Genomic DNA, 25843 nt, shown 5'->3' with positions numbered 1-25843 from the left:
AGAATCCTGCTGATATGCTGACAAAGGTGGTGACTGCGGTCAAGTTTCAACATTGTTTGGATTTGATCAACATTGTTGAACACTGAAGATTGAAGATGAAGACACAGCTAAATTTGTTATTAAGAGAAAATTGAAGATGTGAAGTTTTGCCAAGGTGGAGATTTGTTGAAAATGTCAAAAGTCCCACATCGGTGGGTGACATATTTGGTTGGGATTTTTTCCCTATAAAAGAAGGCCTAATGTTTAGGATTTAAACACACTTCTCATTTGCCTTCTTATCTTCTTAAGGTATTTGTATCTTCTCTCTTTAGTATTATTTCACTTGTATTTTGGAGTGGAATAAAATATTGGTTGTGTCCGAGGAAGTAGACAAAAATTGGCCGAACCTCGTAAATTCTAGTGTTCCTTTTATTGTTGTTTTATTGTCTTATTTATTATTTGGTGACTGTCATAATTTTTGGTATAGCAGTTGTGACTCATTCACACTATATACATTTGGCTTCCGCAACGGTATAGAGGACATAAGATTCTTGAATTCCATCATTCGTCGCTTGGTTTCCTCTGTTGTCACATTCTCGGTGTCGCTTACAACCTGAGAAATGTTATTCTGTGAGAAATCATAAACTGCTAAACTACTATAAATGTTAGACTACTTGGAATATGAATAGTTTAGACAATGGTAAAATATAATTGAACCAGATTAGAAGGATCAGACTATCAGTTTCTTTGCAGAATTTTCTTCACATCTAAAGTAATTTTAGGATGTCACTCACAATATAAACATATATGTAACCAACAGATGAAGAAAATAAAGGCTGTTACAGCCACAAAAATAAGTCACATGCAAATGTATTGTTCAATGGACATATTCTGTAACTGAAAAAGTTATCAATAAGCTATGTTTGAATTTGTATTTTATTCGTAAGGCGAATAGATAAAGATGAGAGATAAATATAACATTGGGCCTTTCTTCTGTTTCATGCTGCCCTGATTTAAGCTACTGAAGAAATATTCATTCTGATATATTCACATCAGTGGAAGATGTTTACGAGAATACCTATTTAAAAAATATGTTAATACGCAGACGCGAAGAATGTTTGTTTCCATTTAATCAGGATCAAACAAGTCACCTAAGAGTAGCTCCTTCACATTTCAGAGAGACTTCATTGGAGGTTAAGTGTGCGATTTGCTTCTCTTTTGCTGTCGCGCCATTTCCGTGCATGAAGATCATATCAAGTTATGAAAAAGAACTTATGACCTCAACCTTATGATTTACTAGTAGTATATTTTAGAGGTAAAGGGCTTCCTATTTCCTTGTGTTTATTGATGAAGAAAATTTACCAGCATATCTTTTATACATTCCAAAAGTTCGTCCACGAAAATCCAGGAGCTTTCCTTATATATCTTGATCAATATGCGGAAGTAGTTTACAACCTGTACCGAAAAAAGGATTAGTAAAGCTACAGAAATACTGGAAAATTCTGTCATTAGTAATCGGAGGTCATGGTTCCTACAGACCTTTTTAATGATTTCTGTTTCCAGCTGAGTCACATTTGCCTTCAGCACCTGTATTATAAACTGTGATATAATGTCCCATATTGAAGAAGAAGAGGTTTTTTTATGGGTATATAAGCAATTGCTTCGGCTAAAGAGTTGTTTTAAAGAGTTGTCTTAAAGAGTTGAAAAGAAGGCAAGCCTCGCGCTGTCGTCGCTCGCTCGGCTTCTGCTTCGGCTTCGGTCAAATGATTGATTGATTAACTTTTTGGACCAAATTTATTTGTTAAGAGTAAAATATTAACAGAAATGTTATTAAATATTTGTTTTAATAACAGAATATTAATATTAAATCCAATCCGTTTTTCTGTTTTGGTAACAGAAAATTAACTACCCTTTTCAATTTTCCCTCTTTATTGTTGAGTAAATAGCCATTTATGTAATGACATTTATGCTGTGGTCGTTTTGCAGAAACAGTCATTCTGAAGAGTTGCACCTTTTTAGATTTCAGCCCAACTTTGGCTATAAATACAACACTATTCTGCTCAGAATTTCACTACGATTTTCTGAGTTTCTCCTCTTTCTTCTGCATACTTTTAGCATCAAACAAAACAATAGTAAGTGTGATTTGCTACCGAACTTTGTGTTCGCTGAAACACTGGGGTTTGAAGTACCACTACACCAGTGTATAATTCGTTCTATCCTGGGAGGAAATAATCCATAACCTTGGGTACTAGAAGGGGATTAAATTTCTTAAGGAAACACTATGAATTCAGTGGGTTCGAACTGGTTTTCTATTATTTAGTTGTTCACTTCTGTTTATGTTTATTTATATTTCCAGAATTATTTTACAAATACAGTTTACTAACAGCAACAACTTCGGCATGGCTTGGACAACAATTAGTCATCAGAAAAATCCATATTAGAAGCGAAAAATAAAATCAAAGAATAGGGAGAATGAAATAATAGGAAACGGCCTTTTCAAGTAAAGCAGATACCTGAAACAGCTATGTTTCTAGTATCTCCGTCGTGAAATGTCACAAGCGGTATCAATATGTCAGAAATCTGCGCAAATAACGTTTGTATAATGTCAAATTTGAATACAAAAGGCATATGCAGAATTAAAAAAACACAAGCTTCACAACCAACCTGATCGATCCATGGAAAGATCTTTTCTTTGAACTTACTAGTTAAGCGAAACAAAACTTTACACGCCATAAGTTTCTCCGTCAGAACAACACGTTCTCTGGCACTGTAGAGAACTGCAGTGTGTTAGTAGAAAGCCAAAGTATGTTAAGAATCTTAAGGAAACAAGTCTTCGAATTATCCACCTTATTCATGCTCCACACAGCAACTTGTCCGGTCAATATTATTTGTCTATGATAAACTTGATTAACTATTCTAGTTGCCAACTTAAGCATATGTAACATTACTCAGTAAAGCTTGTGCCAAATCTGTTGGCTATCATTAGAAAGCTAAAAGTATATAAAGAAGAGACGAACCTCCAATCAACTGTTTCTTCATAGGGATGACAATTGGGGCAGGGCGGGGCAGGGATAATCTCAAATAGGGCGGGGCAGGGGAAGAATTTAATGGGGCAGGGCGGGGCAGAGCAGCAGGGCAAATTGTTATATTTAAAAAATTTTAATAGGGCAGGGTAGGGCAAAAACTTTCAATCTCTCATGCGGGTTAATAGCTGGGTCGGGTCAAAATAAGTTAGACCCACGTACCCCCAAATCTTAAATCCCAAATGCTAAAAGCGTAAAACCTAATTTCCAAACTCAGAAGTCAAAAACTTTCAATCTCTCATGCGATTCTTCTTCCTCTTTGAACTGTTGCGAATCTGCGATTCTTCTTCCTCAAACCTTCTTCGATTCTTCTTCCTCCAGTAAATCCAGGTAAATATCTAATAAGTACACAGTTCTCTTTTTTCTCTAATAATTTTCATTCATTTTGTCACGACCACTGGTCTTTTCCGGCCTAGTAATGGTGTTTCACTGATCAACAGACCTTTTTTGGAGAAGAATTACCTTAGACCAGGTCTACCGGTCTTTATTTGTCAGGTTCGGACTCGATTTTGTTGCTACTTGGTTTCTCTGATTCTATATTCTGTTGGGAGATTAGTGTCGGGCTGCCCTTTTTTTTTTAATTTTGTCACTGATATAGTGGGTTGCCTATGCATAGAGAGTTATCTGATTGCTGGGTTCAGTACTATACGTGCTTTTTCTGTACCTTAATCCTGGCATAATGTTACTCAACTACCAGGTTTCTTCTATTTCTGCTTTGTGATTTATCTGTGTGGAATAAGACTTGGTCGAAAATCTTTGTTTGAGCTATCCCATTTGTGGAAAATTTTGGTGGATCCTCCAATTTATTTTGGTAGTGTGAGTAATTATTTGGAAAGGAAACAAACGATGGGTAGTTTTAGTCTTTTAGAAAATAATTCTTGGCTTCTCCTTCGACAAGAACTAATAGCGTTGCTATGGCTTCTCCTTGGGCTGTTAGAATTGGCATGGCGGGCTTGTTTCATTCTTAGTGCCATATTGCTATGGCTTCCTGGAGTGCATAAAATGAAAAAAAATAAATTGTTTTCTACTTCCAAATGTTTCCTATAGGAACTCCATTGTAACACAGGGAATTTGCACAATGTATTGTAAAAGAATCCGATTCACATAGATAATATCATCAAATTTCTTAGTTTAAATATAAGATCATCTGTTGTAGATGGATACCATCTTTTGCTACTTTGTTTAACACAGTACTTGGAATATCTAAATACTCCTACCAAATATTTTGTTAATATAAGTTAATACTAGCAGATTCGATGTACATGTCAAGGAAAACCTGTACCATGGAACTTATGCTTGGTGAAATTCAGATATCATCTTGTCCAAATCAATCACTTAACTACTGTTTGATTGTTTATTTTGACACAAAAGTGAGTAGGTTCTAGGAATATGACATTTGGTTATTAAATTTTGTTGATGGAGAATGAGATAGATCTTCTTGTCGATGGGGCATATACTAAATATCAGTTTTTAGTGATATTTCTTGTCTTTGTTTTACTAGATAATCATGGCATCTCAAATTGAAGAGAATCTACCAACTTCATCTACTAATGCTATTTCCTTGGACGATGAGAGTCAAAGGCCTTCACAACCTGATGAAGTTGAACTGAAAACTCTTCGTGTTTCCGAACAAAGAGGGGCAGCTGTGAGCACGTGATTTTTGTTTCGCACGACAATCGCTCCAAAAAGAAATAAAAAAATAATAATTGGCCCTGCTGTACAATTTTCAGATTTCTGTGCGGCACTTTGTTGATTTATTTGTGACTTCTGCCCATTTTTATTTTTTTCTTAGTTATTTATTTCAAATACAAAATGTGTGTCAGGCGTAATTCGAACCGTAATCCGGTCGTTAAAAAAAGGAAAAGCATAAACAAGCATCTTTGTCCGTGATTTTGTTTTGTTTAATTTTACTTGTTTTGAATTATTTTAATATGTGTGCAAATAATTGTACTAGGTGTTTATTTTTTTTTTTGATTTTACTTATTTTTGTATTTTTATAATAAAAGAAAAAGAAAAAAAATAAGAAAAGGTCCCTTCCCTTCCGGACTTGGGCCAATTTGTTAAAATTGGCCCAAACAAACAGCCCAAAACCCAGGCCTGCCCGGTCCAACACCACCTGATACCCAGGACGTCCAAACGACGACGTTTTAGTCCAGTGTGATCTGGGCCGTTGATCTCAGATTGATCAACGGCCAAGATCACTTCCCCACAACCCACTGAGGAACCCGACCCGTTTACACCCGGACCGAACCCAAACCCTCAACACTTGAAACGACACCGTTCCACTTAACCATCAGATCCAGACCGTAGATCTAAATTGATCTAACGGTCGAGATCCGTCCACCCACTAACTATATAAGTTCATAACCTTACCCTGCCCCCCCATCTGACACCCCAGTCTCCGTCTTCAACCTCATCCCCTTCAAACCCTAGAGTCGCCCCTGTATCCCCCACCATGAAAACCGGCGGCATGAACGCCGGTGACCTTCCCCTTAACACCCTAGAATCCCCTTGCCTTCCTGAACATGGATCTGTTAACCATGTAGTTCGAATCCCTCCCCACCTTCTCGAATCTTCATTTGAAGATTCGAGTCAAAACTCGATCTACACAGTTTAACCCCAGCTTCACACCAGACACTCCCCAGACCCCCCTCGTGACCAAACCATACTTGGTTTGGTCCGAATCTAACCAGGGAAGCATGAATCCCGGATCTGAGTTTTGGAACTTTGTAGTTCTTCATCACTGGCCCATGTCCGTCCGAGCCAAAGAGATTAAGGTCTAATGGACCTTAATCGAAGTGTTTCTCATCTGAGAAACACTTCGATTAAAGTCCGTTCAGCCTTAAGAAAGGTCTGTCCAAATCCGAGTTCAACTTTTAACTTTTCAAGTTTTAAGGTGAGTCTGCTTTCTTTCCTTTATTTGTTTTAGTCCGTGTGATTTGTTTTAAAAGTCTGTTCATATTTGTTTTAATTTTATCAACTTTTGTTTGTCCATTTTACTTGAACCTCTGTGTTTGTCTGAATCCCCCCCTCCTATTCTGATAAGGCATGTGCATTGGTTGTATTCCAAATTTGTACTGACTAACTGATTCCTCGAAGTATAATTCTGTTTAATCAGTATCAGTCGAGTCATGTGTCCCATGCTTTTGAATGTCTGATTTTGGCTAGGCTTGTGTATGTTAATGCTAATATAGTCGAGTCGACATGTGTCGTCAATTAGTTTCAACTGTCCGAACAATAACAAATCGACTTACTTCTGCTAAGCATTTGTTGAATCAATTAAGAACCAGTTTTGTTTACTTATAGCTGTTGATTTGGATCAGTAATGTAAAAAGGATGCTTGGTTTAAATGCTGAATTGGAGGGCATGTGCACTTGTGCACAACATGTGCATTGGTGCACCTCATGTGCTTTGTGCATGACCTGTGGCCTGCATAAAGGTCTTTGTTAAGTTTTAAATAATTTGACAGCATATGCTGTCAGCTACATTCTGCTGCCCATACTCTACTTTAACCTCAAAAATAATAAAAATTACTTAAGGAGAGTCTGCCAGGGAATATCATGGGCTTTGTTAATACTTAAACAACTAATTGGAACCTGAAAAGGTTAAAGGCACATGGGAGGGGTACTGTGATATTCTGAAAAACAGGCTGTTAAAAGAGATAATTTTGAGGCTTATAAAGGGGGATATAGACATACAGAACAGGAGGAGATCTGAGAAAAAAAGAGACCCAGAGAGTTAGAGGTTAGAAAAGAGAGATATACAAACTGGACCTTGAGAGCTAAAAAAGAAAAACACACACACAGAGAAGAGAGCAAAAGAGAAAAGGATACCACCTGGTATTAAGGAGAGGACATACACCGTGAGGATAGAAGAGAAAAGATAGAACTGATTTTAGGAAAACACAGATAGAGAGAGGTTAAGAGATAGAAGGTGTACAATCAACAACCAGAAACTGTTTCCTCTTATTATTATTTGGGTTTCAGTTGTTCAACTTGTCCAAATCAATTCTGATTCTTTGAAGTTCCAGTTGTGTCTACTAGTCGAGTGTTTTTCATTGGTTTACTACTGGTTTGGTCTGTCTGGAGTTCTGATTCTACTCCACTGGGTGTTGCTGTCATTTGGCTACTGTTTTTTCTATCGGCCATAGTTGCATTTCTGCACTCGAGCCTGTTCTTGCTGCTGCTATTTTGCTCACTATTGCTGCTGCATTTCTGTCCTGCTGCTACTGCTATTCTGCTTCCTGCTGTTGCTGATTTCCCTATCTTCTTCCTCTTCTCTTTGGCATTTTCAGTTTGTTTCCAGGTACACATCTCAAGTCTCACATTGGTGTAGCTGAATGTAACATTGAAAAAGCATGAATAGAAAGATTTGAAGGAGTTATAATCACCCGTTTACTGACTGCCTTTTCATAAATGTTGTTAAGTTTATGTAAATTATAGTTTATAGCTGATAGAGAATACATTATTAAGCTTGTACTTGTTGATTTGAACTGTGGTGTTCGATTCGTTTAGTGGCATACAGAATGTAAATGGAACTCTTGGAATGTGAAATTATTTAATGTGATTGTTAAAAATTAAATTCACTCCTTCAGCATGTATTGAATAAGTAAGGGCAAATGGCTATTAAAATAATGTGGTTTTGAAGTGCCCGGTTTTCGATTTCTTTAGGCCTTTACAGGATTAGTTTTTTATCGGTAGTATTCTTCAATAAGGAATTCTATTAACCCTGTTTAAGCAAGTTAATCTAATTTTGACCTAAAGATGTTTGTTCGGATTAAGTGTCGTAGTTCATTAGAATAAGCGGATTTCCTCTGTCAAACTAAAACAATTTTCCATTGAAGAGTAGTGTTTTCTCTACTTTGTAAATAATTAATCAGGAATTGGTAAGAATCCGGATTAGGCAAAAGCATATAGTTAAATTAGCATGTACCTTTTCTTCTAGTTTTAGAGACAAATGCATTAGAAATATAGCCACTTTAGGACATCCTTTCTAAAATAGAGATGAGCCTCGCCAAATAAAGATGCAAAATTGCGGGGCCCTCAATAAATAACCATGATAATTATTTAGAATTCAGGATAGGCCATTTAATAAATTTCATGGCCTTCTACAAATAATAACGCGTTAGACTCTTTAGGCGCAGCTTAATTAAATCATATTCTTAAATTCGGGTGCACATTGATGTGACCCAAATCCAAATCTCAACGAAGTCCAAATGTGTCGACGATCACGGGTGCATTGATTGTGACGTGGTTCGAGATGCATTTTCACGACGTTGCAATTCTATAAAAAATAAGTGACAATGATAAAAGCGGTTTAAACTTAATAAAAGCACGGAAGTCATAACATGTATTTAAATCAGATATTTAGCCATTATAACAATTTAAGCGACCGTGCTAGAACCACGGGATTCGAGGGTGCCTAACACCTTCCCTCGGGTCAACAGAATTCCTTACTTAGAATTTCTGGTTCGCAGACTTCATTTGGAAAAGTCTAAAATTTCCTCGATTTGGGATTCAAGATAAACCGGTGACTTGGGACACCAAAAGCCAAACCTTTCCCAAGTGGCGACTCCGAATTAAATAAATAATCTCATTTCGAATATTGTCACTTAAATTGGAAAAACTCCACCCGCGCATTTAACCCTTCGGGGCCGGGCGCGCAAAAAGGAGATGTTACAGCTCTGGCGACTCTGCTGGGGACTTGTGAACCCAGAACCACTGGTTCAGGGTTCAAGAATTCGAGCTTAGATTAATTGTTATATTTGACTTTATTATCTGATCTTTATTACATGTTTTTGTGTAACGTGCTAAATGTTGTCTTTTACCGCTTTGATATTATCTAAACTGTATATAAACTGTGCCGAAACCTTTCTCTTCTTACCTCCGGGGAGAAGCTCGCTGGTCGAGACTCCTTATTCTGTTAGTGTCAATACCTGAAATAAGAAAGAGGTCGGACAAGTTACAAAGCCGGACGATCTCCCGGGTCCCCGGTACGTAGCCCCCTCCTCGACTCGAGTTTGTCCGCTTGGGTACACAGTCTAGAACAAATACCAAGGTTTAAACCTAGTATAACGAAGCTTCATGCCGGATCCCTAGTAGGAACGTTTATTTGCATCATGTTGCATTTGACTTAGGGGGCTCAACACAGGGGTTGGGTCCGTCTAGGACAGGCAACCTGAAATGAAAAGACCATCCTGCTACATTTTGTTTGTTTTGCGCATTTACTTGCTTCAGATCTGCATGCTGACCGGTTTCTAAAAAAAAAAAAAAGAGAAAAAGGGAAAATAGCAGCGTAGGGAGATAATCACTTATTTTGGAAAAATAAAACCAATGTCCAAGTAGTGTCAAAACCTTGCCGGAATTTTTTCTAAAAAAAAAGAAAAAAAAACTGTCTTTTTATTGAGAGTTATTAAAAAAAATATATAAAAATTTTCTTTTATCACTTTCAAAATCAAAAAAAAAAGGGTATTTATTTTTAAAAAAAATGGAAAATTCATAATTCAAAAAATGTGTTGTTTCTTTTGTAGTACCCCTTTTTATAAATTCAGACTAATAGTCCGAATATTGCCTAAAAAAAATATTTTTCTTTAGTCTTTTATCTTTTTTCAAAAATAATAAAAATACTTATTCTTGATTTCTAGGTTTATTTGATTTTCTCTATTCATGATATGCCCGAACTACGCCGGTTTGATTCTCACCGGATGTGAGATACGTAGGCAACCCTCGTCGGGTTCAACCCCCCATTTTGCTAAAATAGCCAAAATCAAAAAAAAATGCATTTCAAATTGTTAAAGAGTCATAAATAAGTCGGGTGACGTTGTTTTGTCATAAATAGCCGAATGTTCCCGAAAGGGACGCCGAAAGGCTGACTTTGCATAAATAGCCACCTTTGGGTCTTGTTTAGCATTTTTGTCCGATAGACCCACACAGCCTTAAAATCTTCGTCCCCGGAGTGTTTAAAGGCCGTGTTCAAACTTGATCCCCTCTAAAAATATATATATATATATTTTTTTGAGTCAGTCATTTTTGTTAAAATCACCTTAATAAATGTGCAGGATGAGCACGATGCAAAATGAACATTTTTCAATAATGACCAAAATCCCTGTCAAATTACGGCTATGGTGGAATGATCTAGGTGTTGAAGGACAAAATGAGGTCAAGAAATATCTGAAAGGTCTTGTGGGATTATTGGAAATCCAGCCTCGGGGAGATATCATAAGAGCTTTGGTTACCTTTTGGGACCCGGCGCACAATGTTTTCCATTTCTCTGATTTTGAACTCACCCCGACTTTGGAAGAAATGGCCGGATACATCGGGAATACTGATCTTCCCTTGAGGGAAAAATACTTGGTCGCCCCGAGAGTCGTCACGGTGCATCGGTTTCTGGATTCATTGAAAATACCTAGAACAGTCCACAACCCGGATCTGGCGGCCGGATTCTGTACTCCATGCTTCATATATGATAGGTACGATCATGAAGGGGGATTCAATAATCCAATCAACAAACTGTGCAGCAAAGGAGTTCGTCAGAGGTGGGACGAGCACAGACGGGTAGCATTCATGATAATGTTCCTGGGCCTTCTGGTATTTCCAAGGAAAGATGGAAACATTGATTTGAAGATATCTGGGGTCGTCAGCACTTTACTCACGCAAAGTGACAGTACTCTCGCGCCAATGGTGGTATCTGACATCTTTCGGGCTCTTACAGTTTGTAAAGCTGGGGAAAGTTTCTTCGAAGGTTGTAACTTGCTCCTACAGATATGGATGACCGAGCACCTCTGCCATCATTCCGAGATTTTAAGCCATGGTTCCCCGGAAAAGACCCGCATAGAAGAATCTTACACGAGAACCAAAGAGATCGTTTTGCCCAAAGGAGTCCCGGCATGGACCTCGTTCCTTCAAGCTCTTACTGCCAACCAAATACAATGGACGCTAGGATGGTTGCCTGTTGATGAGATCCTATATATGTCTGCAGCTAAAACTCATTTCTTACTGATGGGGCTTAAGAGCATTCAACCTTACGCGCCATGCCGAGTTTTGAGACAGTTCGGAAGATGCCAGACAGTACCTCATGAGGAAGATCTTAGCGCTCAAGTAGTTGAGATAAGTCCTAACGGACAATTCCCAGAAGCAAAGATTCGCCAAATCTGGAATGAGGGTCAATATTTGAAATCAGATACTTGCGTGCGGGATCGAGCCAAAGGAGAAACGGCGCCAGGTTACCTTGCATGGTACAGAAGAGAACTTGAGCATGAAAGGCCAGCTAAGAGACCCCACATCCGGAATTTTACCGAATCATCACAAAAGCAGTGGGATTGGTCAGCAAAAGAAAGAGGCTATTGCGCCGAAATCAGCAGGTTGAAGCAACAAGTGGAAAACTTGAAATATGAACACAACGTGCAAGTTGCTACCAATCTGGGAGAGCGGAACAGGTTAATTCAAGAAAAGGAAAAGCTCAGAGCCCAGATCAAACAGATAAGGTTGGATGCAGATAAACAGCCAAGGCGTCGATCAGACGAGCAGCTGATAAAAAGGTTAAAAGGTGAAATCAGGGAATGGCGAGATGGTTTGGAGAAATCTGAAAACATCATAGCAGAGCTCAGGGCACAGTGGGATACAAGAGCAGATAAGCATCGCAGATACCTGAATCAATTGGAAGGCGACCACGAGAAGACTGTTGCTAAGATAAAGAGAGAGATGGCTGCACTTGAGATCAAAGCAGTTAATCAGGCCAAGGATTTCCAAATTGAGAGCAGATACTGGTACGACTCAATGGCCCGGATGAAGTTGGAAGTACGGCGATTGAAGCATCAGCATATACAAGATACTCAAGTATTCGAGATATGTAGCGATCAGATAAAACGCCTACTCATAGAAAAGAAGCAAACCAGAGATAGGATCAAGGCCATTGCCCGCGCCATCACCAGACGATGTCTACGATGTGAGAACATGTCCAGCGTTACCGTCCTCTCGGCAGTAATAGGTTATGTCAAGCAGACTATGCATGAGCTGGAGAAACTTGAGAGGGATCTCACACCTAGGACCGCGGCAAGGCCGAACGATGCCCCGCGGACACCAATTTTCAAAACCATAATGCACTCATAAGTCAAGCCTGTATCTTAGCATCTTCTGCTTGTTTTTCCATCAGGGTGATTTTTTTAGTCTATTTTTTGAGTCTAGGTTTATTTTCAAAATTTGCTTTTTCTTTTGCAGAATGTAGTTTGTAATAGATTGCTTCAATAATAAAGAGTTTGCTTCTTTCACGCTCATTTGTGTTTTTCGAACTACGTAATGATCTGATTCACGTAGGCATCGTGATACGTAGGCAATCCTCATCGGATCCGGTCGCATTTCTTTTACTGCAAAATAAATAAAATAAATAAAAGAAAAACAAAAGAGGAAAAAAAAGAGAAAAAAAAAAGAAAACTAATAAAAATGCCGGAATGATGCATGCTCTCGTAGCAAACATATAGTAATCCACTTAACTGTATAGATGCATCATGCCCAACGTGAGATTAAATATATGTTATTTGCTACAAAATTAACCGTGCGTTTGTCATTGAGTTGTTCCCAGGGTTTTTGAAAAGACGGTTGGTTTGGTGAAAGTCTGGCCTCGCACTCATATTTCACGAGGTCAAGGAGAAGTGTTCGACTACCTGTTGTTAGGGCCAGAAGCAGCACTCACACTTACTTCACCAGGTCAAAAAGAAGTGTGGAAATGTCTTCAGAAATTCCATTGCAAACGATCCCTATTTCTGAGGAGAGCTCAATCTCAGCCGTCCTTACACCTGAATCCGCAACTGCGGAGGAAAATAGAATCCTACGGCTTCGCATGCTGGAAATGCTGGACGATTGGAATAATGGGAAAGAGCCACCAAGTGTCGTCCCCGGATTCCCTGAATTATTCTCCAGGTCAAGTGGAACGTCTAATGTCCCCATAAATTATCTTGCTACCCCATTTGGTTACCCAGCCACCTCCGCCTTCTCTGCTGGATCACCTTCTGAGCCTCATCCCCGAATGTCAGCCACTGATGCAAGCATGAACATCTTTGCTGCATCGCCTTGCCCGGTTACGGCACAGCCCACCACGTACAAGCCAAGCTTTGACTCATCCTCTTTTACATTCCAAGCACCATCGTTCTCAATGGAACCAACTAGGTTCGCTACCAGTACCAATCCTCTACCGCCTCAGTGCGAGCTTGCACCTGGGCAGGATCAGAACCCCAGAATTGCAGAACAAAATGAGATTGCCAAGAGAATGAGAAGCCTTGAACAAAGTCTGAAGAATATGCAAGGATTGAGCGGACAAAAAAGCGTCTCTTACTCCGACCTGTGCATGTTCCCTCACGTGCACCTGCCAACGGGTTTCAAGACCCCCAAGTTTGATAAATACGATGGGCACGGTGACCCCATTGCCCATCTTAAGAAATACTGCAACCAATTGCGGGGAGCCGGCGGAAAAGAAGAACTGCTAATGGCATACTTTGGGGAAAGTCTAGTAGGGATAGCTTCGGAATGGTATATGGATCAGGAAATGTCCCGATGGCATATATGGGATGATCTCGCCAGAGATTTTGTAAAACAATTCCAGTATAACATCGACATTGCGCCGGACCGAAACTCTCTGTCGAATTTGAAGAAGAAGCCTTCGGAGAGCTTTAGAGAGTATGCTATTAAGTGGCGTGAACAGGCGTCGAGAGTGAAACCTCCCATGGACGAAGTGGAAATGGTCACTACCTTTCTCCAGGCTCAAGAGTCTGACTATTTCCAAAACATGATGTCGGCCATGGGTAAGCCATTCGCGGAAGCGATCAAGATTGGAGAGATGGTGGAAAATGGGTTGAAGACAGGTAGGATTCTGAGTCAAGCAGCCATAAGGGCAACTTCCCAGGCCGTCCAAAGCGGGTCTGGAGGAACGACGAGGGGGAAGAAGAAGGAAGAAACGACTATGGCAGCCTCTGAAGCAAGGGAGTATCGTCATCCCAGGCCCCATTTTCCGGAAAGAGCCCCACAACACTACTACCCCCACTCAAATGTGGCATATGCTCATCAACCTTATATGGTCATGAATGCCCAACCTTATAACCATCCACCACAACAAGCCAACCGAGGCCCAGCTCCACCTCCCAGAAATCAGCCTCCTTACCGCAACCACTATAACCCACAACCCCCGCAGAATAACTACCGCCCCCAGGAGCCACCCCGACGGCGGACATTCACGCCCATCGGTGAACAATACTCTACGTTGTTCCCTAAGCTAGTCCAGTTGGGTTTCTTGCAACCAATTCCCCAAACAAGGCAAAACCCAACATCGCCTTCTTACAAAGCCAGAGTCAGATGCGCCTATCATTCAGGAGCCGAGGGACATGATACAAACGACTGCTGGTCATTGAAAAGAGTGGTCGAAAATTTGATAGAGCAGGGGAAAATAGTGCTAAGGGACGAAGAGATCCCAAATGTGACTAACAATCCATTGCCCGCTCACAATAATGGGCCGCTGATTGGAATGATTTGTGAAGACAAAGAGTTCGACCCTGCTCTGAAAGCCATAATTGCCATTGTCGACACGGGGAAGAGGCCTGAAATAGACCAGAAACCAGAAAAGGGGGAAGAGGTCAAGGATATAAAGAACAAGCCTGAAAAGAAGGTAGAGAACAAAGTGGTACCTGTAAAAAATGAAGTTCTTTACATACCGCGAGGTCGAGCTGAGAAGGCGCAGAACTTCGGGATCAAAAAGACAAAACCTATGTACGTGCCAAAAGGGGCCTATGTGGTCCGGGGGACGATTCAACCACCTCGTCTGAGTGAGCCAGTGGTTATCGGACGCGTGCCACAAAAGCCAATGACCAACCCGTCCACAGTGCCGTGGAATTATCAAAAGACTTTGGTGATGTACAAAGGTAAAGAGGTCATGGGAGAACTTCCAGAAAATACTTTCATTGGAAGGTATTCAAATACCCAAGAACTGAACAACGCCACACAAAGGCGCTTCCCTCCAAAGAAGCCTGTGAGTGTTGAAGAAGAGGAAGTGTTCTTCCAACAAATGAAAATGCCGGATTACGAAGTAATAGATCAGCTGCGCAAATACCCTGAGCAAGTATCCATGCTGTCATTGTTGATGAGGTCAACCGAGCATCAAAAGATCCTGCTGAAAACCCTGAATGAAGCATATGTACCAGTTGAAACCTCGGTGGAGCAACTAGAGCGGATGATGGAAAGATTCTTCGCCGTCAACCAAATCTCTTTCAGCAAGAATGATTTACCCCCGGAAGGAGCAGCACACAACAAAACTTTGCATCTAACAGTTAAATGCGAAGACTATTATGTCAAGCGGGTAATATTGGATGGGGGATCAGGTGTTGACATTTGCCCGCTCTCCACGCTACAAAGGATGGAAATTGGGACCGGAAGAATCCAACCCAACAACGTCTGCGTAAGAGCTTTCGACGGCATCAAGAGAGACACCATAGGAGAAGTAGACCTGTTGTTGGTCATAGGACCAGTCGAATTTCGAGTAACCTTCCAGGTGATCGACATGGACACATCCTACAATTTTCTCCTTGGCAGACCTTGGATCCATGCGACAGGAGCCGTTCCTTCCACTCTTCACCAGATGGTGAAGTTCGAGTACGAAGACCGAGAGATCGTGGTCCACGGGGAAGATGAGCATGCCATTTATCGGGACCCATCCATCCCGTACCTTGAACCAAGAGAAGGAAGTGAACATACGGTCTATCAAGCTTCCGAGATTGTACTGGCAGAGCAGCACGAAGAGGGAATACCTTACCCCCAGCCTTTCTTGTCTAACGCCTCGTTTATGGTGGCCAAAGAGATGATCCGGCACGGATTTAGGCCAGGGAAGGGGCTTGGACGAACCCTTCAGGGAATAACAGAACCTATTACTTTGACAATCATCAAGAAACCTTTTGGACTAGGTTTCAAACCTACTCCAGCGGACGAAGAATTGGCCAAGAAAAGGAAAAATGAGGGTTGGAAGTTACCTCAACCACTGCCGGATTTATATGCGACTTTCATCAGGCCGAGGTACATTGAAGAAGAAGATGATGAGGTCTTCACAGCTGAGGAAATCGAGGAGATATGTGGGGCAATGAGAGAGATGCTCTACGAGGTCCACATGGTTCAACCAGGTGAAGGCACAAGCACTGCTGAGATGCTGTACATGGGGCCGAGCGCCCAACTTCAAAACTGGGAGGCTACGCCATTCCCGACTAGACGGAAGTCCGGGTAGACCTGTCCTGCCACCTTTCCTGTGTCACAAGTCATCTCCGGGACATAACTTGAACATTTTCTTCTTTTTATTGTTGCTTTGAATTCCTAGTTGTAAACATTGCTGTCTTCCAACTTTCCAAAGAAAATATAAAAAAAAATCATCATCATTGCTTTCCTATTCTTTCTTTTGTTCTGATTTTTATCATTTTTTCTTTTATCTTCCTTTTTAGTCCTAATAATGCGGCTTTAAATATGACATGCTTGCGGACTTCACGCCCAGATCACAATGAGTTATTTAACTACGAATTAATGAACCCAGAACCAGAATATGATGCGGAAGAGGATTTTAGGGAGATAAACCGAGAGTTGGAATATTTCGAGAATAAACCTAAGCCAAATCTGAATGACACTGAACCGGTAAATTTAGGAACCCCGGAAGAAACCCGGGAGACCAAGATAAGCATTCACACGGACAAGAAAACGCGAGAGGCGATAATTCAACTTCTTTTTGAATTCAAAGACGTGTTTGCTTGGTCATATGATGACACGCCGGGACTAGGTGTTGATCTAGTGGTTCACAAATTGCCGATTCATCCTGATTGTCCTCCAGTTCAACAAAAGCAACGAAAGTTCAAAACTGAGGTCAGTGACAAGATTAAGGAGGAGATCACCAAGCAACTGAAAACAGGAGTGATTCGGGTAGTCCAGTATACAACATGGTTGGCGAATGTGGTTCCAGTACCAAAAAAGGACAGGAATATGTGTAGATTACCGGGATCTGAACAGAGCAAGTCCTAAAGATAATTTCCCGCTGCCCAATATCCACATCCTCGTTGACAATTGTGCCAAACACGAGATACAGTCTTTTGTAGATTGTTATGCTGGGTATCACCAGGTATTGATGGATGAAGAAGACGCCGAGAAAACTGCCTTCACCACGCCTTGGGGCACCTACTGTTACCGGGTCATGCCATTTGGTCTGAAGAATGCTGGGGCTACTTACATGAGGGCCATGACTGCCATTTTCCATGACATGATGCATCAGAAAATAGAGGTGTACGTGGACGATGTGATAGTCAAGTCCAGGACGCAGGATAATCACATCCAAGACTTGAGGAAATTCTTCGATAGGCTAAGAAATTATGACTTGAAGCTAAACCCAGCCAAATGCGCTTTCGGAGTTCCGTCGGGCAAACTTTTGGGCTTCATCGTAAGCAGGAGAGGAATCGAGCTAGATACAACTAAGATAAAATCCATCAGAGATCTCCCTCCCCCAAGAACAAAGAAGGACGTGATGAGTCTGTTGGGCAGGTTGAATTACATCAGTCGGTTCATTGCCCAGCTGACAAGCACGTGTGAGCCCATATTCAAGATTTTAAGGAAAGATGCGGCGATCAAATGGACAACTAAGTGTCAAGAAGCTTTTGATAAAGTCAAAGAATACCTTTCGAATCCCCCAGTCTTGGTCCCTCCAGAACCAGGGAGGCCACTTTTCTTGTATCTGACTGTCTTGGAGAACTCTTTCGGTTGCGTCCTCGGGCAACACGACGTAACCGGAAAGAAGGAGCAAGCAATCTACTACTTGAGCAAGAAATTCACCGGCTACGAGGCCAAATACACTTTGCTAGAAAGGACATGCTGCGCTCTCACATGGGTTGCTCAAAAGCTGAGACATTATCTCCAAGCCCACACTACATTCCTCATAAGCAGGTTGGATCCTTTGAAGTATATATTTCAGAAACCAATGCCTACTGGGAGACTGGCTAAATGGCAAATCTTGCTTACAGAATTCGACATAGTTTATGTCACTCGCACGGCAATGAAAGCCCAGGCATTAGCAGATCATCTGGCCGAAAATCCGGTCGATGAGGAATACCAGCCATTGGATACCTACTTTCCAGATGAAGAGGTAAACACCGTAGAAGTGATCTCGGAGGAAGCTCATGTTTGGAAGATGTTCTTTGACGGAGCCGTGAACGCCAAGGGTGTAGGGATTGGGGCAATTTTGATCTCGCCTTCCGGTCAGCATTATCCCGCCACAGCTAGACTTCGTTTCTTTTGCACAAATAATACAGCTGAGTATGAAGCCTGCATCATGGGCATGCATATGGCAATCGATCAGGATGTCGAAGACTTACTGATTATGGGAGATTCTGACCTGATCATCCGGCAAGCTCAAGGCGAGTGGGAAACTCGGGATGTCAAACTTATCCCATACCGACAACATGTGGAGGACCTCAGCAAGCGCTTTACATCAATAGAGTTCAGGTATATTCCGAGGTGTCACAATGAACTGGCAGATGCACTTGCTACTTTGGCTTCAATGCTACCATACCCGGGCAACGCCCACGTCGATCCTTTGGAAATCCAAATCAAGGAAAGACACGGTTACTGCAGTGTAATCGAGGCGGGATCAAATACGCAGCCTTGGTACCATGACATCAAGAAATTCCTGAAGACACAAGAATACCCCGAGCACGCTACTGGAGATCAGAAGAGGACCATTAGGCGACATGCAAGTGGTTTCTTTCTAAGCGGTGAATTGTTATATAAGAGGACCCCGGACCTCAATCTCCTAAGATGTGTCGATATCGAGGAAGCGAGAAAGATCATGCACGAAGTGCACGCAGGTGTGTGTGGACCTCACATGAACGGGTATGTCTTAGCAAAGAAAATCCTTCGAGCAGGTTATTACTGGATGACCATGGAAAAGGATTGCTTTAGCTTCGTTCGGAAATGTCATCAGTGTCAGGTGCACGGTGATTTGATTCATGCACCTCCCACGGAACTGCATCCCATGTCCGCACCTTGGCCATTTGTCGCTTGGGGCATGGACGTCATTGGACCAATTGAACCAAAGGCCTCGAATGGACACAGGTTTATACTGGTTGCCATCGATTACTTCACAAAATGGGTAGAAGCTGTCACTCTCAAGTCGGTCACTAAGAAAGCTGTGGTGGATTTTGTACACTCAAATCTTATCTGTCGCTTCGGTATTCCTGCGACTATCATTACAGATAACGCAGCAAACTTGAACAGTCACTTGATGGGAGACGTATGCGAGCAATTCAAGATAACGCATAGGAATTCCACTCCTTATCGGCCAAAAGCCAATGGTGCCGTGGAAGCAGCAAACAAAAACATCAAGAAGATTTTGAGGAAGACTATCCAAAGTTCCCAACAGTGGCATGAGCAGTTACCATTTGCACTATTAGGGTACCGCACTACGGTACGCACATCGGTGGGAGCGACTCCTTATCTTTTGGTTTATGGGACCGAGGCTGTAATACCGGCAGAGGTAGAAATTCCTTCGCTTCGAATCATTGTCGAAGCAGAAATCGAAGACAGCGAGTGGGTTAAGGCTCGACTGGAGCAATTGACGTTGATTGATGAAAAGCGAATGGCCGCAGTTTGTCACGAACAATTATACCAACGAAGGATGGCCCGTGCTTACAACAAGAAAGTCCGACCCCGGAGTTTCGAAGTAGGTCAGCTGGTACTGAGGCGTATTCTGCCGCATCGTGAAGAAGCAAAAGGAAAGTTTGCCCCAAATTGGAAAGGTCCATACATCGTAAGGAAAATATTGCCAAGAGGAGCATTGTATTTAGGTGATATCGAAGGAAATGACCCCGACACAGCAGTAAATGCAGATGCAGTCAAGAGGTATTACGTCTAAATCATACTTCAGTGGTCCTGACACGTTTGGAAATGGCGAAGGTTTTATTCCCCACTACTCCCCAAACGCTACCCAATTCTCTCCACCAATTTTTGAGCCACTTACAAAACAAACAAAAAAAAAAGAAGAAAACAAAACAAAACATTGATTGAGGCCTGAACTACGTTTGACTTGATTCCGAAAGGATACGTAGGCAGCCTCTCCCTGAGGTTCAGTCACACCAACAATAAAATCCCATTCACCCTGAAATTGAAACCGGGGCACGTCGAGCAGTTGGGAAGTTAGTATCAGCTACTTTTTTTTACCAAGTACAAGCCTTAAAATCGATTACCAAAGATAGTGGGAAACCAATAAGCACCACGAATGGAAACCGACACACTCTGAATTGAGAGAAATAAAATGAGAGAGTCTCGGCGGTGAAAACCTTCGGGCACCACGAGGCGACGGGAGTAGAGAAACCAAAATGAGAGAGCTTGTTTAGTAAAAAACTCGCAAAGAGTGCTATCAAGCAATGACAGGAAGAGAAATGAGAGAGGTCAGCCAGCGAAAACCCGCAAAGGGCGCTGTTGGCCGAAAAGGAATGACTCCACCCCAAGGAGGTCTCGGCAAAGTTCCAACAGGTTTGGAATCACAGATCCGTTCTGGTTCAGAGAAACGCAAGTTCATGGAATATCAGGCGTCCAGTCCAAAGAGCATGTCATGTCATCTAAAGCCAGCGTTATCTTCCTCAGATAGGTCTTTTCTTGTCCCGAAAAGGGCACTCCCTTCCCGAAATTTGTTTTCTCCTCAAACCCCTTTTGTGTTTTAACCCCAAGTTCAGGATACACCGGAAAGGACAGGTGGCAGGTTTGTTTGCACGGAATCCCGTCTCATGAAGGAAGGCGCCTCGTTTCGTTGGTACGATTGCCCAAGCCTGATGGATCATGACGTTTGATGGTGTTTAAAGAGGAAAGAGAGAAATCTTCCCCAGCAAGTCCGCCTTCAGACAAATCCCCACAGAGTCTCCCCCTGTACAAATCCCCACAGAGTCTCTCCTATTGTACAATCTCCCACAGAGTCTCCGCAATATACAAAAAAAAACAAAAAAATGGAATCTCCCCAGCACATCCCAGCGAGTCCTTTTGTAAAAATTCCCCAGCAAGCTTACCCCAACAAATCCTAGAAATCCCGCTTTGAAATAAATCCCCAGCATGCCCCATTGTACAAAAATCCACACAAAGAATCCACTTTGTAAATATTCCCCACAGAGCTTCCTTTTTGTACAAATTCCCACAAATACCTCCAATAAAATCCCCAAGCAAAACGGGACAAAAAAAAATGCCTTACGAAGCAAGTCATCACAGAATCCGGAAATACAAGCCTGAGCAGTCTAAAAGTTTCGCCATCCGAATCAAATCATTGGCGGGACTTCGCAACAGAAATAGAGACGCAACAAAGCAATTGGGAACGATCAAGGTCACCGAACCAACCGTCGTTTCCGAACTAACAATTGTTCTTTGTCTGAAAAGTTGAAATAGGAATAATCCAAGACAACCATGCAAGAAGCGGGTGTCGCCCAAAGAAGAAGGTACACGGGTACAAGAAACATTTTGGCAATAAGGAATTCACTCAAAAGGTAAGTTCCCGCAAAACTCCCTTTTATCTTCTATTAAAACAAGAAAACTCAAAAATAGATCGTGTAGTATTCTCGAGCTTTATCCCCAGCCAATCAGCATTAGGGTTTTAAACCCTAAACTGAATTTTCCTTTTAGTCAGCATTAGGGTTTTAAACCCTAAACTGAACTTTTTCCTTTCAGCCAGCATTAGGGTTTTAAACCCTAAACTGAACTTTTTCCTTTCAGCCAGCATTAGAGTTTTAAACTCTAAACTGAGTTTTTTCATGCAATCAGCATTAGGGTTTTAAACCCTAAACTGAATTTTCCTTTTAGTCAGCATTAGGGTTTTAAACCCTAAACTGAACTTTTTCCTTTCAGCCAGCATTAGGATTTTAAACCCTAAACTGAGCTTTTTTCATGCAATCAGCATTAGGGTTTTAAACCCTAAACTGAATTTTCCTTTTAGTCAGCATTAGGGTTTTAAACCCTAAACTGAACTTTTTCCTTTCAGCCAGCATTAGAGTTTTAAACTCTAAACTGAGCTTTTTCATGCAATCGGCATTAGGGTTTTAAACCCTAAACTGAATTTTCCTTTTAGTCAGCATTAGGGTTTTAAACTCTAAACTGAACTTTTTCCTTTCAGCCAGCATTAGGGTTTTAAACCCTAAACTGAGCTTTTTCATGCAATCAGCATTAGGGTTTTAAACCCTAAACTGAATTTTTTTTAGTGAGCATTAGGGTTTTAGACCCTAAACTGAACTTTTTCCTTTCAGCCAGCATTAGAGTTTTAAACTCTAAACTGAGCTTTTCATGCAATCAGCATTAGGGTTTTAAACCCTAAACTGAATTTTCCTTTTAGTCAGCATTAGGGTTTTAAACCCTAAACTGAACTTTTTCCTTCCAGCCAGCATTAGAGTTTTAAACTCTAAACTGAGCTTTTTCATGCAATCAGCATTAGGGTTTTAAACCTTTAACTGAATTTTCCTTTTAGTCAGCATTAGGGTTTTAAACCCTAAACTGAACTTTTTCCTTCCAGCCAGCATTAGAGTTTTAAACTCTAAACTGAGCTTTTTCATGCAATCAGCATTAGGGTTTTAAACTCTAAACTGAATTTTCCTTTTAGTCAGCATTAGGGTTTTAAACCCTAAACTGAACTTTTTCCTTTCAGCCAGCATTAGAGTTTTAAACTCTAAACTGAGCTTTTTCATGCAATCAGCATTAGGGTTTTAAACCCTAAACTGAATTTTCCATGCAGTCAGCATTAGGGTTTTAAACCCTAAACTGAACTTTTTCCTTTCAGCCAGCATTAGGGTTTTAAACCCTAAACTGAGCTTTTTCCATGCAATCAGCATTAGGGTTTTAAACCCTAAACTGAATTTTCCTTTTAGTCAGCATTGGGGTTTTAAACCCTAAACTGAACTTTTTCCTTTCAGCCAGCATTAGGGTTTTAAACCCTAAACTGAGCTTTTCCATGCAATCAGCATTAGGGTTTTAAACCCTAAACTGAATTTTCCTTTTAGTCAGCATTAGGGTTTTAAACCCTAAACTGAACTTTTTCCTTTCAGCCAGCATTAGGGTTTTAAACCCTAAACTGAGCTTTTCCATGCAATCAGCATTAGGGTTTTAAACCCTAAACTGAATTTTTCTTTTAGTCAGCATTAGGGTTTTAAACCCTAAACTGAACTTTTTCCTTTAGTCAGCATTAGGGTCTTAAACCCTAAACTGAACTTTTTCCTTTCAGCCAGCATTAGGGTTTTAAACCCTAAACTGAGCTATTTTCATGCAATCAGCATTAGGGTTTTAAACCCTAAACTGAATTTTCCTTTTAGTCAGCATTAGGGTTTTAAACCCTAAACTGAATTCTTCCTTTGTTCTGCGTTAGGGTTTTAAACCCTAAACTGAACCTTTCCCCAGCTAGTCGGTATTAGGGCTCCAACCCTGAACTGAGCATGCATATCCTCTTTCATCAATTTTATGAACTTCCTGGTGAATAATTAACGAAATTTTCCTAGTGAAACTGGGGCAGAAAATTTCGTTCGTTTGTTTTCTCCCGCAGGTCTGACCTCGAGCCACATGGATCGAAATGACCCACGAGATGAATCCCAGTTCGGAATCAAAGAAGAAAAAAAGAAAAAAAAAAGAGAAAATGTCCCGAGATATCGGAGTAAATGCAAGGAGGATTGACTCCAACGTTTAATTAAGGGCCTGAACCCTGCCAATCGCGTCTCACTCAGTATCCCAGAGGTTAAACAAGTCGCCGCAACTCGCAAGCATCAAGATTCAGATCGGAGTCTACAAGCAGAATCAGCTAAGACCCAAGATCAAGTCGTAAAAGAATCATAGATAGGAATCTTGTAACTAGCAGTTGACATGCATATAAGTAGTTAGTTCAGTTTCCAATTTTCATTTGGTTGTAATAAGGCGGTCAGTGACGTAGCAGTGACAACAGCAGCAGCAGTAGCAGCAAGCATTGCAGTCCCATGGTAGTCCCAGCTACCAAAACTTCTCGAACTACATTGACCTGATTCCTGTTTAGCCCAGGATATGTAGGAAATCTTTGAAGCAAGATTCGGTCAGATCTTTCAAAAAAAAAACATTCATACGGAGTGGTCCATAGGCAAAAATCGCTCATACACGCTCACTTTATATTTGCACGAAAACTCTTCGTGTTTCCGAACAAAGAGGGGCAGCTGTGAGCACGTGATTTTTGTTTCGCACGACAATCGCTCCAAAAAGAAATAAAAAAATAATAATTGGCCCTGCTGTACAATTTTCAGATTTCTGTGCGGCACTTTGTTGATTTATTTGTGACTTCTGCCCATTTTTATTTTTTTCTTAGTTATTATTTAAAATACAAAATGTGTGTCAGGCGTAATTCGAACCATAATCCGGTCGTTAAAAAAAGGAAAAGCATAAACAAGCATCTTTGTCCGTGATTTTGTTTTGTTTAATTTTACCTGTTTTGAATTATTTTAGTGTGTGTGCAAATAATTGTACTAGGTGTTTATTTTTTTTTTTGATTTTACTTATTTTTGTATTTTTATAATAAAAGAAAAAGAAAAAAATAAGAAAAGGTCCCTTCCCTTCCGGACTTGGGCCAATTTGTTAAAATTGGCCCAAACAAACAGCCCAAAACCCAGGCCTGCCCGGTCCAACACCACCTGATACCTAGGACGTCCAAACGACGACGTTTTAGTCCAGTGTGATCTGGGTTGTTGATCTCAGATTGATCAACGGCCAAGATCACTTCCCTACAACCCACTGAGGAACTCGACCCGTTTACACCCGGACCGAACCCAAACCCTCAACACTTGAAACGACACCGTTCCACTTAACCATCAGATCCAGACCGTAGATCTAAATTGATCTAACGGTCGAGATCCGTCCACCCACTAACTATATAAGTTCATAACCTTACCCTGCCCCCCCTATCCAATACCCCAGCCTCCGTCTTCAACCTCATCCCCTTCAAACCCTAGAGCCGCCCCTGTATCCCCCACCATGAAAACCGGCGGCATGAACGCCGGTGACCTTCCCCTTAACACCCTAGAATCCCCTTGCCTTCCTGAACATGGATCTGTTAACCATGTAGTTCGAATCCCTCCCCACCTTCTCGAATCTTCATTTGAAGATTCGAGTCAAAACTCTATCTACACAGTTTAACCCCAGCTTCACACCAGACACTCCCCAGACCCCCCTCGTGACCAAACCATACTTGGTTTGGTCCGAATCTAACCAGGGAAGCATGAATCCCGGATCTGAGTTTTGGAACTTTGTAGTTCTTCATCACTGGCCCATGTCCGTCCGAGCCAAAGAGATTAAGGTCTAATGGACCTTAATCGAAGTGTTTCTCATCTGAGAAACACTTCGATTAAAGTCCGTTCAGCCTTAAGAAAGGTCTGTCCAAATCCGAGTTCAACTTTTAACTTTTCAAGTTTTAAGGTGAGTCTGCTTTCTTTCCTTTATTTGTTTTAGTCCGTGTGATTTGTTTTAAAAGTCTGTTCATATTTGTTTTAATTTTATCAACTTTTGTTTGTCCATTTTACTTGAACCTCTGTGTTTGTCTGAATCCCCCCCTCCTATTCTGATAAGGCATGTGCATTGGTTGTATTCCAAATTTGTACTGACTAACTGATTCCTCGAAGTATAATTCTGTTTAATCAGTATCAGTCGAGTCATGTGTCCCATGCTTTTGAATGTCTGATTTTGGCTACGCTTGTGTATGTTAATGCTAATATAGTCGAGTCGACATGTGTCGTCAATTAGTTTCAACTGTCC

The 25843-nt window shown here is 41.2% G+C and overlaps 1 long non-coding RNA gene and 1 pseudogene across 1 annotated transcript; one reads left to right on the top strand and one right to left on the bottom strand.

The window, feature by feature from the left end:
* Positions 1–971: 971 nt before the first annotated feature.
* LOC142166107 (uncharacterized) overlaps positions 972–25843 on the bottom strand; it is a 38787-nt pseudogene continuing 13915 nt past the window's right edge.
* On the top strand, positions 3193–7648 carry LOC107791411 (uncharacterized). Its single transcript, XR_012696852.1, has 4 exons — positions 3193–3392; positions 3503–3557; positions 4564–4711; positions 7357–7648. It is a non-coding gene; the product is annotated as an uncharacterized LOC107791411 (long non-coding RNA).

The sequence above is a fragment of the Nicotiana tabacum genome, chromosome 11, assembly GCF_000715075.1.
Source record: "Nicotiana tabacum cultivar K326 chromosome 11, ASM71507v2, whole genome shotgun sequence".
Lineage (NCBI taxonomy): Eukaryota > Viridiplantae > Streptophyta > Magnoliopsida > Solanales > Solanaceae > Nicotiana > Nicotiana tabacum.
Note: the sequence above shows the minus strand (reverse complement) of the source record. Positions and strands in the feature narration are given on the sequence as shown.